The sequence below is a fragment of the Equus caballus genome, chromosome 20, assembly GCF_041296265.1.
Source record: "Equus caballus isolate H_3958 breed thoroughbred chromosome 20, TB-T2T, whole genome shotgun sequence".
NCBI lineage: Eukaryota > Metazoa > Chordata > Mammalia > Perissodactyla > Equidae > Equus > Equus caballus.
This window is the reverse complement of record NC_091703.1, coordinates 7,116,317-7,129,428: the sequence shown is the minus strand read 5'-3', so window position 1 is coordinate 7,129,428 and position 13,112 is coordinate 7,116,317. Positions and strand designations below refer to the sequence as shown.

At 37.8% G+C, this 13,112-nt stretch overlaps 1 protein-coding gene across 10 annotated transcripts in view; it reads left to right on the top strand.

The window, feature by feature from the left end:
* LYRM4 (LYR motif containing 4) overlaps window positions 1-13,112 on the top strand; it is a 192,593-nt gene that overhangs the window by 33,988 nt on the left and 145,493 nt on the right. The window lies entirely within an intron of this gene.

Below are 13,112 nucleotides of genomic sequence, written 5' to 3'. Positions count from 1 at the left end.
GCTTCCACGTCTCAGCTATTGTAAATAATGCTGCAGTGAACATAGGGATGCATAAGTCTCTTTGAATTGCTGATTTCAAGTTCTTTGGATAGATACCCAGTAGCGGGATGGCTGGATCATATGGTGTTTCTATTTCTAGTTTTTTGAGAAATCTCCATACTGTTTCCCGTAGTGGCTGAACCAATTTGCATTTCCACCAGCAGTATATGAGGGTTCGTTTTTCTCCACAAGATCTCCAACATTTATTTTTTGTCTTGGTTATTATAGCCATTCTAATGGGTGTAAGGTGATATGTTAGTGTAGTTTTGATTTGCATTTCCCTGATGATCAGTGATCTTGAGCATCTTTTCATGTGCCTGTTAGCCATGTGTATATCTTCTTTGGAGAAACATTTATTCATATCCTCTGCCCATTTTTTGCTCGGATTGTTTGATTTTTTTTGTTGTTGAGTTGCATGAGTTCTTTATATATTATGGAGATTAACCCTTTGTCGGATATATGGTTTGCAAATATTTTTTCCCAGTTGGTGAGTTGTCTTTTTGTTTCAATCCTGTTTTCCTTTGCCTTATAGAAGCTCTTTAGTCTGATGAAGTCCCACTTGTTTATTCTTTCGTTTCCCTTGTCCGAGAAGACATGGTATCCGAAAAGATCCTTTTAAGACCAGTGTCAAAGAGTGTACTGCCTGTATTTTCTTCTAGAGGTTGTATGGTTTCAGGTCATACCTTCAAGTCTTTGACCCATTTTGAGTTTATTTTTGTGAATGGTGTAAGACAATGGTCTACTTTCATTCTTTTACATGTGGCTGTCCAGTTTTCTCAACACCATTTGTTGAAGAGACTTTCCTTTCTCCATTGTATGTTCTCAGCTCCTTTGTTGAAATTAGCTGTCCGTAGGTGTGTGGTTTTATTTCTGGGCTTTCAATTCTGTTCCACTGATCGGTGTTTTTGTACCAGTACCATGCTGTTTTGATTCCTATAGCTTTGTGGTATATTTTGAAGTCACGGATTGTGATGCCTCCAGCTTTGTTCTTTTTTCTCAGGATTCCTTTAGCAATTCAGGGTCTTTTGTTGCCCCATATGAATTTTAGAATTCTTTGCTCTATTTCTATGAAGAGTGTCATTGGGATTCTGATTTGGATTGCATTGAATCTGTAGATTGCTCTAGGTAGTATGGCCATTTTAACTCTGTTTATTCTTCCAATCCATGTGCATGGAATGTCTTTCCATTTCTTTTTGTCATTGTCAGTTTCTTTCAGAAAAGTCTTGTAGTTTTAATTGTATAGGTCTGTGAGGGACTGGAATTGGCCACCCCAAGATATGTCTCTTGGGCATGAGGATTATTTCAGGCTGGTTACTTTTTTTTTTTTTTTTTAGGAAGATTAGCCCTGAGCTAACTACTGCCCATCCTCCTCTTTTCGCTGAGGAAGACTGGCTCTGAGCTAACATCCGTGCCCATCTTTCTCTACTTTATACATGGGATGCCTACCACAGCATGGCTTTTGCCAAGCAGTGCCATGTCCGCACCCGAGATCCAAACCGGCAAACCCCGGGCCGCCAAGAAGCAGAACGTGTGCGCTTAATCGCTGCACCACCGGACCGGCCCCTTGGGCTGGTTACTTTTAAAAAACTGCAGACAGGAAAGAAACTCTGAAAAATAGAATTTACTTGCTCTTTGTTAAGAGATATTTACATTGTAAAGGAAATCTCCATCTGTAAAGGTGTCTCCCTCTCTGTACCAGGCAGGAGGGATGACCTTATCTCTAGAAACTCTTATCAATGTGGAAGGCAAGGACTCAAGTCTGCATAATAACCTGACTCTTGTTTACTGTACTTGTGTGGTAATCTCCCATGACTGACGCCCCCCACCCCCAACATCCTCCTTTGTCTTTAGCTGAAGATGATATTTAAGGTGGTGGCTTCTGCCATTTTGGTGAGTTGCTCAGGTTGCCTGAGCCTCTCCCGTGTATACATGTTATGAAGGTTTGTTTAATTTTTTCCTGTGTCTGTGTCATGTGTATTTAATTCGTTCTCTGGCCAGAAAAACCCAGAGCGGATAGAGGAAATGTCTTCCTCCCCTACAGGTCTTTCACTTCCTTGGTTAAATTTACTCCAAGATATTTTATTCTTTTTGTGGCGATTGTGAATGGAATTGTGTTCTTGAGTTCTCTTTCTGTTAGTTCATTATTAGAGTATAGAAATACAACTGATTTATGTAAGTTGATTTTGTACCCTGCAACTTTTCTGTAATTGTTGATTATTTCTAGTAGCTTTCCAATGGATTTTTTAGGTTTTCTCTATATAAAATCATGTTGTCTGCAAACAGTGAGAGTTTCACTTCTTCATTGCCTATTTGGATTCCTTTTATTTCTTTTTCTTGCCTAATTGCTCTGGCCAAAACTGCAAGTACTGTGCTGAATAAGGGTAGCAAGAATGGGCACCCTTATCTTGTTCCTGTTCTCAGAGGGATGGCTTTCAGTTTTTCCCCATTGAGTATGATGTTGGCTGTGGATTTGTCATATATGGGCTTTATTATGTTGAGGTACTTTCCTTCTGTACCCATTTTATTGAGCGTTTTTATCATAAATGGATATTGGATCTTGTCAAATGCTTTCTCTCTGTCTATTGAGATGATCATGTGGTTTTTATTCCTCATTTTGTTAATGTGGTGTGTCACATTGATTGACTTGCATTTTTTTGCTATGTGAATTATCCTTAATAATATGTTGAGCACAAGCTAGGTGACTTATCTGTGTCCCCTGTGCTCTTTCAGCTTCCTTGCTCATTTATTCTTGGTGATGACTAATGGCAGGAGGAAAGGATAAAACAAAAGACGTTTTATTTGGCTTCTTTTTAGCAGCACTGGTAGGAAACTTCAATGAAGAAATTTAAGTTTAATGACCAAGAGGAATTTCCACTGCTGGTGCTTTATTTTTCCCGTAAAGTGGAAAGTCCAGAATTAATGGAATATTCTGCCGTAGATAGTTATTCTCTATAATTTTTAAATCATTTAAAGGTCATGTCTTTTGGCTGGTTCACAGTATAATTTTAAAATAAAATTTAAAAAATTATATTCTGTAGCCTTTTAACCCTTATTATATGATGAAAATTTGAACGTGCTATTTTGGTACTAGGTCACACTCATTTCTGGTAGGTGGAGGGAAAAAAAGAAGCCAGAAAATCCCATCGCTGCACTCAGAGCTTTTATGTCACAGAGATACTTTTAAAACGAATATGGCCAGTTCCATAAGAAGAGAATATGTAGATGTGAGGACAGTTAATACCTGAGGATTATCTTTGTTTTTTCCCTCACAAGAGTAGTTTGCAAGAGTCCACAGAGGAAGGACGTGTTCATTTTTAGTCCAGGAACATGTGCGGAGGGGACTGTGGGTCTTAGCTGCAGCCATCAGCTCTCAGATTCCAGCTTGCGGGGTACTGCACTGTCTAATAGTCACGTCTACAACCAAATAACAGAGAAGCCGGGCCTCACCACTGCTTGATCTGTATGCCTTACTGCAAAAGAGCTAGACAGCATTTTGTAGGTGGCCTTTACTTTGATAAATTGGTTTACATGTTGAAAAATCTTGTTTGCAACAAAATGTCAGTGGCTATGAAGATAGGCCAAGTGATAATTAGAAATTTAATTCTGATAAATTATAGGTTAAAGATCTTAAACATTTTAAAGCACCACAAAAGGAAGCCTGGACAGAAATGGTCCCAAACTTTTCCTCTAAGGCCTGAAGGGAGTACCTGCTACAGGATGGTGGTGCTTTTCTTTTTTTCCATTACTTCTATTAGGTTTTTTTTGGAGACAAGTTACTTTAAAAAAAAAATCTCCAAAGAACCTCACTTAAAATTTGCAGATATGTACAATTGTTTTTTAGGTCATATCATAGTGTGTGGAATATACTTTTCCTTGTTGGTACGTAATTTTTGGCTTTTTATTTTGATAGATATAGTCTGTTAATTTACCATAATTTCCTTGACTGTTTATTATTGAACATTGAGATTAGGACTTGAATCCTGCAAAAGGGGGGGGGGGGGGGGGGGCCGCGGGATCGCCTCTGTTCTAAGAACTGGTGCTTTCAGAAGTTCATGACCTTGGGGGAGGAAGTTCCTAGCACCACCTCCTGTGAGCCCTGGAAAGTTTTCCTTTCTCTCTTTGCCCTTCTGTTACACTCACCTGTCAAAACTGCAACTGTGCATTTCCTCAGACATCTGTCTTTTCTATAACTTCACCTGGGCGGTTGAACACAGCTGGAGAAAAATCACTTGGTTTGGCAAATTGGTACCACCATACTGGATGTTACCAACCTCGACTGACCCCTTCTTATTGCTTAGCAAGTCCTGCAGTCTGCTCGTGCTCTCAGTTTCTGAAATAATTGTTTTAACCCCTCTTCTCAAACTTCCAATCCTCCTCACTCTTTCTTTTTTCTCATAATTTTGTTTTCTGATGTATACCCTAGAAGCCATAACATAAAAGAATAGACTCAGTTGTCTTAGCTAATTCCACTAAATTTTTTTTTAATTTGTTTGACATATTTTTTAAATACCTTGTGTCCTCCTATTTTCTAGTGAGATACTGTTTTGCCTTTCTAAAATGTTAGGAAATATTCCTAATTTATTAAACTCTGAATTTATTTTGTTACTAGTTAGCATATATAAGCCATTAATTTTCATCCAAGTATGGCTTTGATGACATTCCAGAGATTTTATGCATTATCTTTTTCATTATTTTACAAATGTTTTCTTATCATGTAATGAATTTATTTCTAGGCCTAATTATTATTTTTGAGTATATTTTCAAGAATTTTGACTTTTTTCTCCATACATATACTACATTGTAGTCATAAGTCTATGCTCATGTTCTTGCTGAAGTTACTAATGACATCCTCACTGCTAAATTCCTTGGGGCTCTTTTTAGCCGTTGTCTTATCCTTTCTAGGACTTTTGAACAGTCTTATCTCCTCTCTGCTCTTAAGGTTTGCCTTCTTGTCTCCTGTCTTTCCTGCCTGTACTCTGACCTCTCTGCCTGCTCTTAAATATTGATACTGTTTCTCCAGGTCTCTGCAAAGCTAGCTTCTCTTCCCCTTCTACTGCTTTCCTCGGAACAAATTCATCTACCCCCATGGTTTTGCCTCAGTCTTGCTTGTTGACGATTCTCAAATTCATTGCCAGCCTTGAGCTTCTCACCGGAAATCCAAAACAATATTTCTGGCAGCCTGCTGGACGTTGCCTCAGTATAAACTGTCTAAAAATAAACTTGCTGAGCTTATTGGTTTTATCTACTAAATACTTCTTGATCCATCCCTTCTTCTTTTTCCCCATGGCACTGCTTTAGTTTAATGCCGCATAATATATCTCACCTGGCTATATGTACTTATCTAAGTGTATTCTTTCCCCAATCTCTTCTCACATAAATTTAACCTCCTTTATTGCTGATTTTTCTTTATTGTGGTATATTACTGATTTTATTTTTCACTAGGAACTTAAAAATTATTAAGAAATAATGGTTACTGTAATAATTTAGAAAGCATAAACTTCAGTAATCAAAAGTAATTATTGTTTACATGCTGTTATATTTCCTTGTAGTTTTTGTATACCTGTATTTTCCATAATTGAGATCATCCTGAATATAAAGTTAGATCCTTCATTTTAAAACACTTAACATTAGAAGTAAAGTCAAATTCATACTCGACATCTTCTACTAAAATAAATTACAGAGATCAAAAAATTAAACGTAAAAAGTTAATCCATAAAAGTTCCCAAGAATACGTGGGTGAATGGTTTTTGTAACCTCATAGTAGAGAAGGCTTTTGTCCATATGATATGATATGTAACCCATAAGCCATAACATAAAAATTAATACACTTGACTGCATAGAAACTGAACTTTTCCACATGACAAAAACACACACACATTGTAAACAAAGCCAATTAACAAACCAGGGAGGATATTGCAACCCCTCACAAAGGACTCGCTTCTTTTTTTTTTTTTAAAGATTGGCACCTGAGCTAACGCCTGTTGCCAATCTATTTTTTTTCCTTCTCTCCAAAGCCCCAAGTACATAGCTGTATACGCTATTTTAGGTCCTTCTGATTGTGCCATGTGGGATGCCACCTCGGTGCCATGTCTGCTCCTAGGATCCGAACCAGTGAAACTCTGGGCCACAGAAGCTGGAGTGCGCCAACTTAACTACTCGGCCACAGGGCTGGCCCCAGGACTTGGCTTCTCAAAGACCTTCTTAATCAAAAAGACAAGTAACTCACTTAAGAAAAGGCAAAGGATATAAATAGAGAAATACAAACTTATGAGAAGGTAGTCAGTATCATCCATAACAAAAATGTAATTAAAAATGTAATACTGTTTTTCACCTGTCAGATTAGCAAAGATCCAGCAGTTTGATGATAGATTGTGTTGGGAGACGGCACACTTATACATTGCTGGTGGAAGCGTAGATTAGTACAACCTCTATGGAGAGAATTTTGGCAATATTTTAGTAAAACTATAAATACACATATCCTTTGCCCTACCGCTTCCATTTCTAAGAATTCCAGAGAGGAGAACTAAGGGACGGCCGTGTACCTTCTGAGGGACGGGGGTCCAGGGAGGGGAACCAAGGGACAGCAGCATGCCGTCTGAGGAATGGGGGTCCAGGGAGGGGAACCGAGGGACGGCAGCGTACCGGCTGAGGGACAGGACTGGGAGGGACACCAATACTTCACCTTATACCTTTTTATACCTTTGACTTTTGTACCTGTGACCTTAAGTTTTTTGAAACATCTGTGTAAAAAGCTACATAGTGACAATTTATGTAGCTACTTCTCCATTGTTGAACATTTAAGGTTGTTTCTATTTTTAATGCTTATAAATAATTCTATGATGGACATCTTTCTGTATACGTCTTTGTATATGTTTTAAGTTATTTCTGGAAGATCACTAAAAGTAGAATTACTGGATAAAAGACTATGAACATTACTACACATTATTATGCTATTTTCCCCACAGGAAGTGTACAGTTCATACTCCCAGCAGCAGGATGAATGTGCCTTTTGTTTTTTTTAAAAAAAAAAATTTTAATTCTGCTAATTCGGTGAACAGAAAATTACACCTTGTTTAAATTTGCATTTCTTTTATTATAACTGAGACTGAACATTCGCATATCTGTATCTATCCATCTCTCTAAATTGCCACTCTTTGTGCTCTCTTGTGAATTGCTGTTTCATGCTTTTCCCTTATTTATTGTGGTCCTAATGTCTTTCTACTTGATTTATTTATGCTATTTATATGCTAAGGGTATTAATCTTTTGTCATATTTGTTTCTAACTGGGTTAGGTCTTTAAGGACGAGTAGGAGTTAGCCAAGGAATCAAGCTGGAGAAGGACACTCCATGTATGGAGAAATACCCGGCCCAAAGGAGGGAGAGCTAAGAAAACTGCATGTCTTTCCACATGACCGGAGCTGGTGGGCCATGCTGGAAGTGGTACTTGATGGAGTGGGATTGATGAACAGGACTACACATACATCCATGCTAATACTTTTGACCCTTATCCTGAAGACAATGGAAAACCATTAGGGAATTTTAAACAGTGAAGTATACAATAGGTTTTATTAACAGCTGCCCCAAAACTGAGAAGCTTTGGTCTCCAAAGTAGGTTTTCTGATAGTAACTCCAGCTCCTCACTCCACAGCAATGCTCAGTGGTCACTCTCCTCCTTTGTAAATCAATTAAAACACAATTATTTCACGTATTCTTGCTGTGTATATCAATAACTCTTTCCCTCATAATGCTCTCAACCACTTACCTTTTCTTAAGACATGCTTGGCACTTGAACTATTTGTAGGAACAGTTAAAGTAGTGTGGAGAGAGATGGTCTTTTTAAGCTTTGTAATGCCAGAGACAGGTTTTTTTTAATGCCTTTTCAAATGGATAACAGCTTGGCTTATATCAAGTACTTATCAGAGATTGGATAGAGTATATCAGCCTCTGGAGGAGGCATAGCTTGGAGTTGAACTTCACAGGTTGTAGTCAGCTGGGTTCAGAACCTAACTCTGCGACTTATTAGATATGTGATCTTGGCCTAAGTTTTTTAATCTCTCTGAGTCATAGTTTGTTTATCTCATTTGTGTTAGATGAGATAATGTATATCCAGTACTTAGCACAGTACTCTGTGCATGACACCTGTATTATAAATCATAGATATTACTTTGTTATTCTTCAGACCCTCAAAACAGCACAACAAATGACTGAAAATCAGTCCTCTTCTTGGCGGATTTTGAAAACAGAAATCTGAGGATATACTTATCTATATTCCAATTCTATATTATCTGCTTTAAGTTCTTACTCTATCCTTTCTTAAAGTATTTTTTCTCTGACCTTGGGGTTCAGGGTTTACTGAGTAAATATCTTGGCGTGTCCTCTAGATGCTAAATCTCAGTGAGTCTTCTCAATTTTTTATAATCACTTCTGGGACATTTTCTTCCTTTATAACTTTAATTACATGCTCGGTTCAGTTTGTCACACTTATTATTCATAGGTTATATAGCTTTGTCTTTTTTTGAAGGTTAATTTTTCTCACATATTTCTTACCAACTTATTTAATTTTTCTATGTTTTAGATTTGATTTTCTAGTTTGTTGTCTATTTTGTTTTATATAAAAGTGTTAATTTTTATTTCCTTCAGCTGTGTACATAATTACTCTAGCATTGCAATCTTTATTTTATGTTTTCCTTTCTTGTCTTTTTTTGCTTTTCTTAAAAGTGGGCAAATGTACTATAACTCCTATACTATTTATTTTTTAATTTTTTAAAAAAGTCAACCTATTGAGGAATAATTTACATACAATAAAATGCATCCATTGTAATTGTACAATTCAACATTTTGACAAATGTATAGGCGTATGAAAACGCCACCCCCACAAAAATCTCCTTAGCCTCTTTGTGTTCACTTAGAATAGCTTCAGTTTCCTTTCATCTCTTTGTATACAGATTTCATCCCCCACCAGTCACTGAAGCCAATAACATTGTTGATCTTCACAGTATCCCAAGCACCTTGCACAGTGCTGATATGTAGGTCTGATAAGGCATTCAATATATATTTCTTCAATGAATTCTCATTGCAAATTTTGTAATCATTACCTTTCAGAGTTTATTTCAGTCTTTGTGCTGCAAACTCTTTCATTCTATTTCTTATTCAATTTCTTACGTTTTTTTGTTGGGTCTTTCTTATTGGTTATTGGTATTTTTCTTGAGTGTCTTTTTAATATTGCCTATGATATTTCAGGAAGTTCATTATTCAGTAAATATTTATTGAGCATCATCTCTGAGCCAGATACTTAAGATCCAGTAGTAAACAAGAAAGGTAAAAGTCCCCACTGTGTGGGCTTTACATTCTAGTAGGAACTTACATTCATACGAAGGACGCTCTCTGCTCTGTTCCTCACTCTATTATCTACCCAGAGTACTTATGACCTTCAGATGGTCCCTGAGCTTTCTCTCTATTGGTGTTACTATCCATTTTATTATACACCACACACATGTACACCATAATCACAAGGCTGTTGCATTAGTCTGAGAGATAACAGCTTGAACCAAGATTAGGGTCGAGGGTTTGGAAAAGTGGAAGGTGATTCAGAAGGGATGTAGAAGGTTGAAACAGTTAAGATTTTGTGCTTGACCCAATATAAGGAATTCGGGAAAAGGAAAGAATTTAGAATGATCTCCAAATGTCTGACTTGGACAATTGGCTGTATGAAGATGCTCCTACCAAGGAAGGAAATACTGGCCATTGAGGGCAAGGGTAAGGAAGATGGTGACTTAAGTTTTGAACGTGTTCAGTGGGAAGTCTGTAGTGGGTATAGTGGGTGCCTTTTGCTGCAAGTCCAAAAGGCGACTGGATTACATAGATCTGGAACTTAGATGGGGGTGTGGGCTAGAGAAAGATTTGGTAGCCAATGGCATATATATGCTATAATCAAAACCTTGGACACATGCAATTAGTAAAGGAGATTGTATTAAAAAGAAAAGATGTCCAATACAGAGTCCCAGAGAATGCAGCATATAAGAGGCAGAAGAATAAGATGAGCCCACAACGAAGACTGGGAAGAAATAGCTAGGAGACTTTAAATAAAATTATTTTCAGTTATCTAAAATTGGTGGCCCATATATGCACTGAGTGCTTTTTAGATATTAAGTCTTGATGAATCTTAAGTCTTGTCCTCAAGAAGTGAGCAGACAGCATCATCGTGGAGGCATACAGGATGATTTTGTTAGGTAGCATGGCCTCAAAGATGTATACAGGTAAACCAATGATCCGGAAGCAGCAGTAGAATCCAAAAACACCCTGGCACTCTCCTCCCAGCCCCATGCAATCTGGAGGCAAGGCAGAATCAAGCAGCTTCTTAATGGCTGTAAAGGAAGCACTGTCTTCAGGAGCAAGGCACATTTGAGTTAAGGCAAGTAGATGGAGGGTATGTCCTTCTAAGCAGTTGAAGGAATTTGGCCCAAAGAGGCCAGTAGAAAGGGTTGAGTTGTTTTGTTACTGGGATACTTGACTTGGAGTTGGGGAAGGAGGACAAAGCACAGGTATTTTTACAGGATGGTAAGCAGAGAAACCAGCATGTTGGGTGGTGATGAAGGATGACAGAAATGAAGGGTGTTATATCAACTGGTTTCCAGATCATACCTTTCAAATGTTAAAACCAACGTGAGCCTCCAAGTGCTAAGGAGGCTGAGATGATTATGACCTGCATTTGGCTGATAGTGGTTCTGGAAAGGGTGAAAGTGAAGCGGGACCTCAGGAATTACAGAGCTTTCATTACTGTTTGCTGTATTGTTTTAGCTGGGAAATAGTAATGGGTGTAAGAATCTCATAAGGGAGTTTGATCCTTGCAATGGTGAAAGGAAAGCCAGTAGAAGAACTTGTGTATACTTGGAGGTCTGATGGCAGATCGAAGGCAAAGTCTGGGATGGAAAAGAAAAGCTAAATGGGAATCTCCTGCACAAAGAAACTCTAAACTCTGCAAAGCTCCAGGAGGGTAGAGGGAGAGCGGTGATTAGGTGAGCAGCATAGCCTTACTCTTTCTGTGGATGCAGCCTACTTTCTCATAGTTGGTAGCTGTTGCTGTTGCCCTGGATGTGTTAATTTTTCATGCTTTATTTCAAACAGCATCTGACTCATATTAGGATCATCCTAATGTAAAGCATTGTGTAGCAGCTGGCTGCCATTTTCATTGAAGAATCTGCACATTTTTCTTTGAAATGTTCTTACTCAGTGATACAGTCAAGAGGCTGATGGCTAAAATGTGTTCAAGGGTAAATGGTCACCCTTAGTAGCAGTGAAAAAAATGTAAATGATAAAAACCAAGGCAGGAGCAGGATTGAAATAATTGATGGTTAGCTCTCTCCTACAAAATTGGAAGATTCAGCCAGATTTGTGATACCTTCAGAACATTTTGATCATTTGGAATAAGAATGCGTACAAATGAAAAATTCTTCATGCAGTAGGAGTTAATTTTATGGTTCTGAGCCAGTGCAGTGTCTTCTCTTGGGGCGAAAGAAGACACCTTGTATTTTAGACAGCGATAAAGGAGGAAGAGCAAGAAAGAGAGGAGGGAACCATCATGTCAGTCATGTCAAATGAGCATCCAAGATCAGAATGACAACTTTCAATTGCTTTAGACACATTTAATTTGAAGATCTAGAGCTTTATGCTTTTAGATATGGACTTTGGAGATTTGGGGAGACAAGAAGAATACACAGCAGAATATTTAGAATGCTGGACCTTAAGTTCAAGTGATATAAATTGTCCAGTGTCTTAAGCTGTTTTCTGATTTCGTTAAACTTTGGAAGAACTAGGTCTTTGCATTCCAAGCCATACTCCTTTTTTCCTAGCTATTCTGGGCTAGTCTCTAGCTTTTAGAAAAATGGATTTAGTAATGACTAAAAGTCCATGTGGCATCCTCAGTGAAGAATTAAAACAATGAGTGATTCCCTGAAGTAAATTCCTGTTATAAAACCAGTTCTGCATATGAAACAAAATATTAGAATTAAATTATTTTTTCCGCTCTCCACTCCCATCACCAGTAAAAGAGAAACTGTTTTGGAGGAATGTGTGAGTGGGAGGAAGAACAGTGGTGATGTGTTATATAAATAACCATTACGCTGGACAAGAAAATAAACCAGAAATTGCTTTTAGGTTACCTAGCTACTATCTAATATTTTGTTAGATTAGCAGCTATACATGAGTAAAATCTATATTTAATATAGTATATTAGTAAAATCTTCCCACATGCCTTTTTAAGTGAATGAGCCCGTTATAATATAGCGTCTGCTACTACAAGGATTCCATTTCCAATCACTGTGTCCCTAAGATTGATACTGAGCTCCCAGAAGCTCCTCTACAGATAGTCCAGTTGGTTCATGTAGGATTAAGATGACAGTCTCAGTAGTGGCTTATATCCTAAGAAGTGCAAGTTCCTAAACTATCTTCCATTCTCCGTTATGGTTCTTAACATTACAGGATTTCATTTTACTCTTGCTTTTAAATGCAAGTGGGCCTGATATTTGAATTTTTAATTTAAAATTTATTTTTATTTTAGAAGTTTATCTAAAACAAAATTAGTCCTCTCTCAAACAAAGTTTCCTAGTAAGTTGTATCCATCTCCCAACACCCTCCCCCCGCAACTCTCAAGGAATTATATCCCCCTTCTCTCATTTGTTTGCCTCTGATTCCATTCTTCTATTTCTAAATGTTACTAATAGTTTCATGTGAATTCTTTACCTGGTGTTTAAAGTTAAAAGCAGAGTCATCTGAGATTATGAAAGGACTAAGGAAAATCATGTCTGATGTGTCTGACTTGGGCTGCTTTTCTTAGTCCCTTGTCTTCAGTCTGGTGTAGATGGAGTGGGTGTAAGGGTTAGGGCCTTGACTGTCTGAGTGTGGGACCGTATCAGGTTAAGAACTCTTCAATTGTCCAGACTATTCTATGCTCTCTACACACATTGTGGTGTGACCCTAAGGACGCAGGATGAAGGTGAGGCCGTGATGTGAGGAGAGGGGAATACTGATTGCATTCAGGTATAACAAAAAGAAGAGCTTTCTCTTGTTGAGTCTTT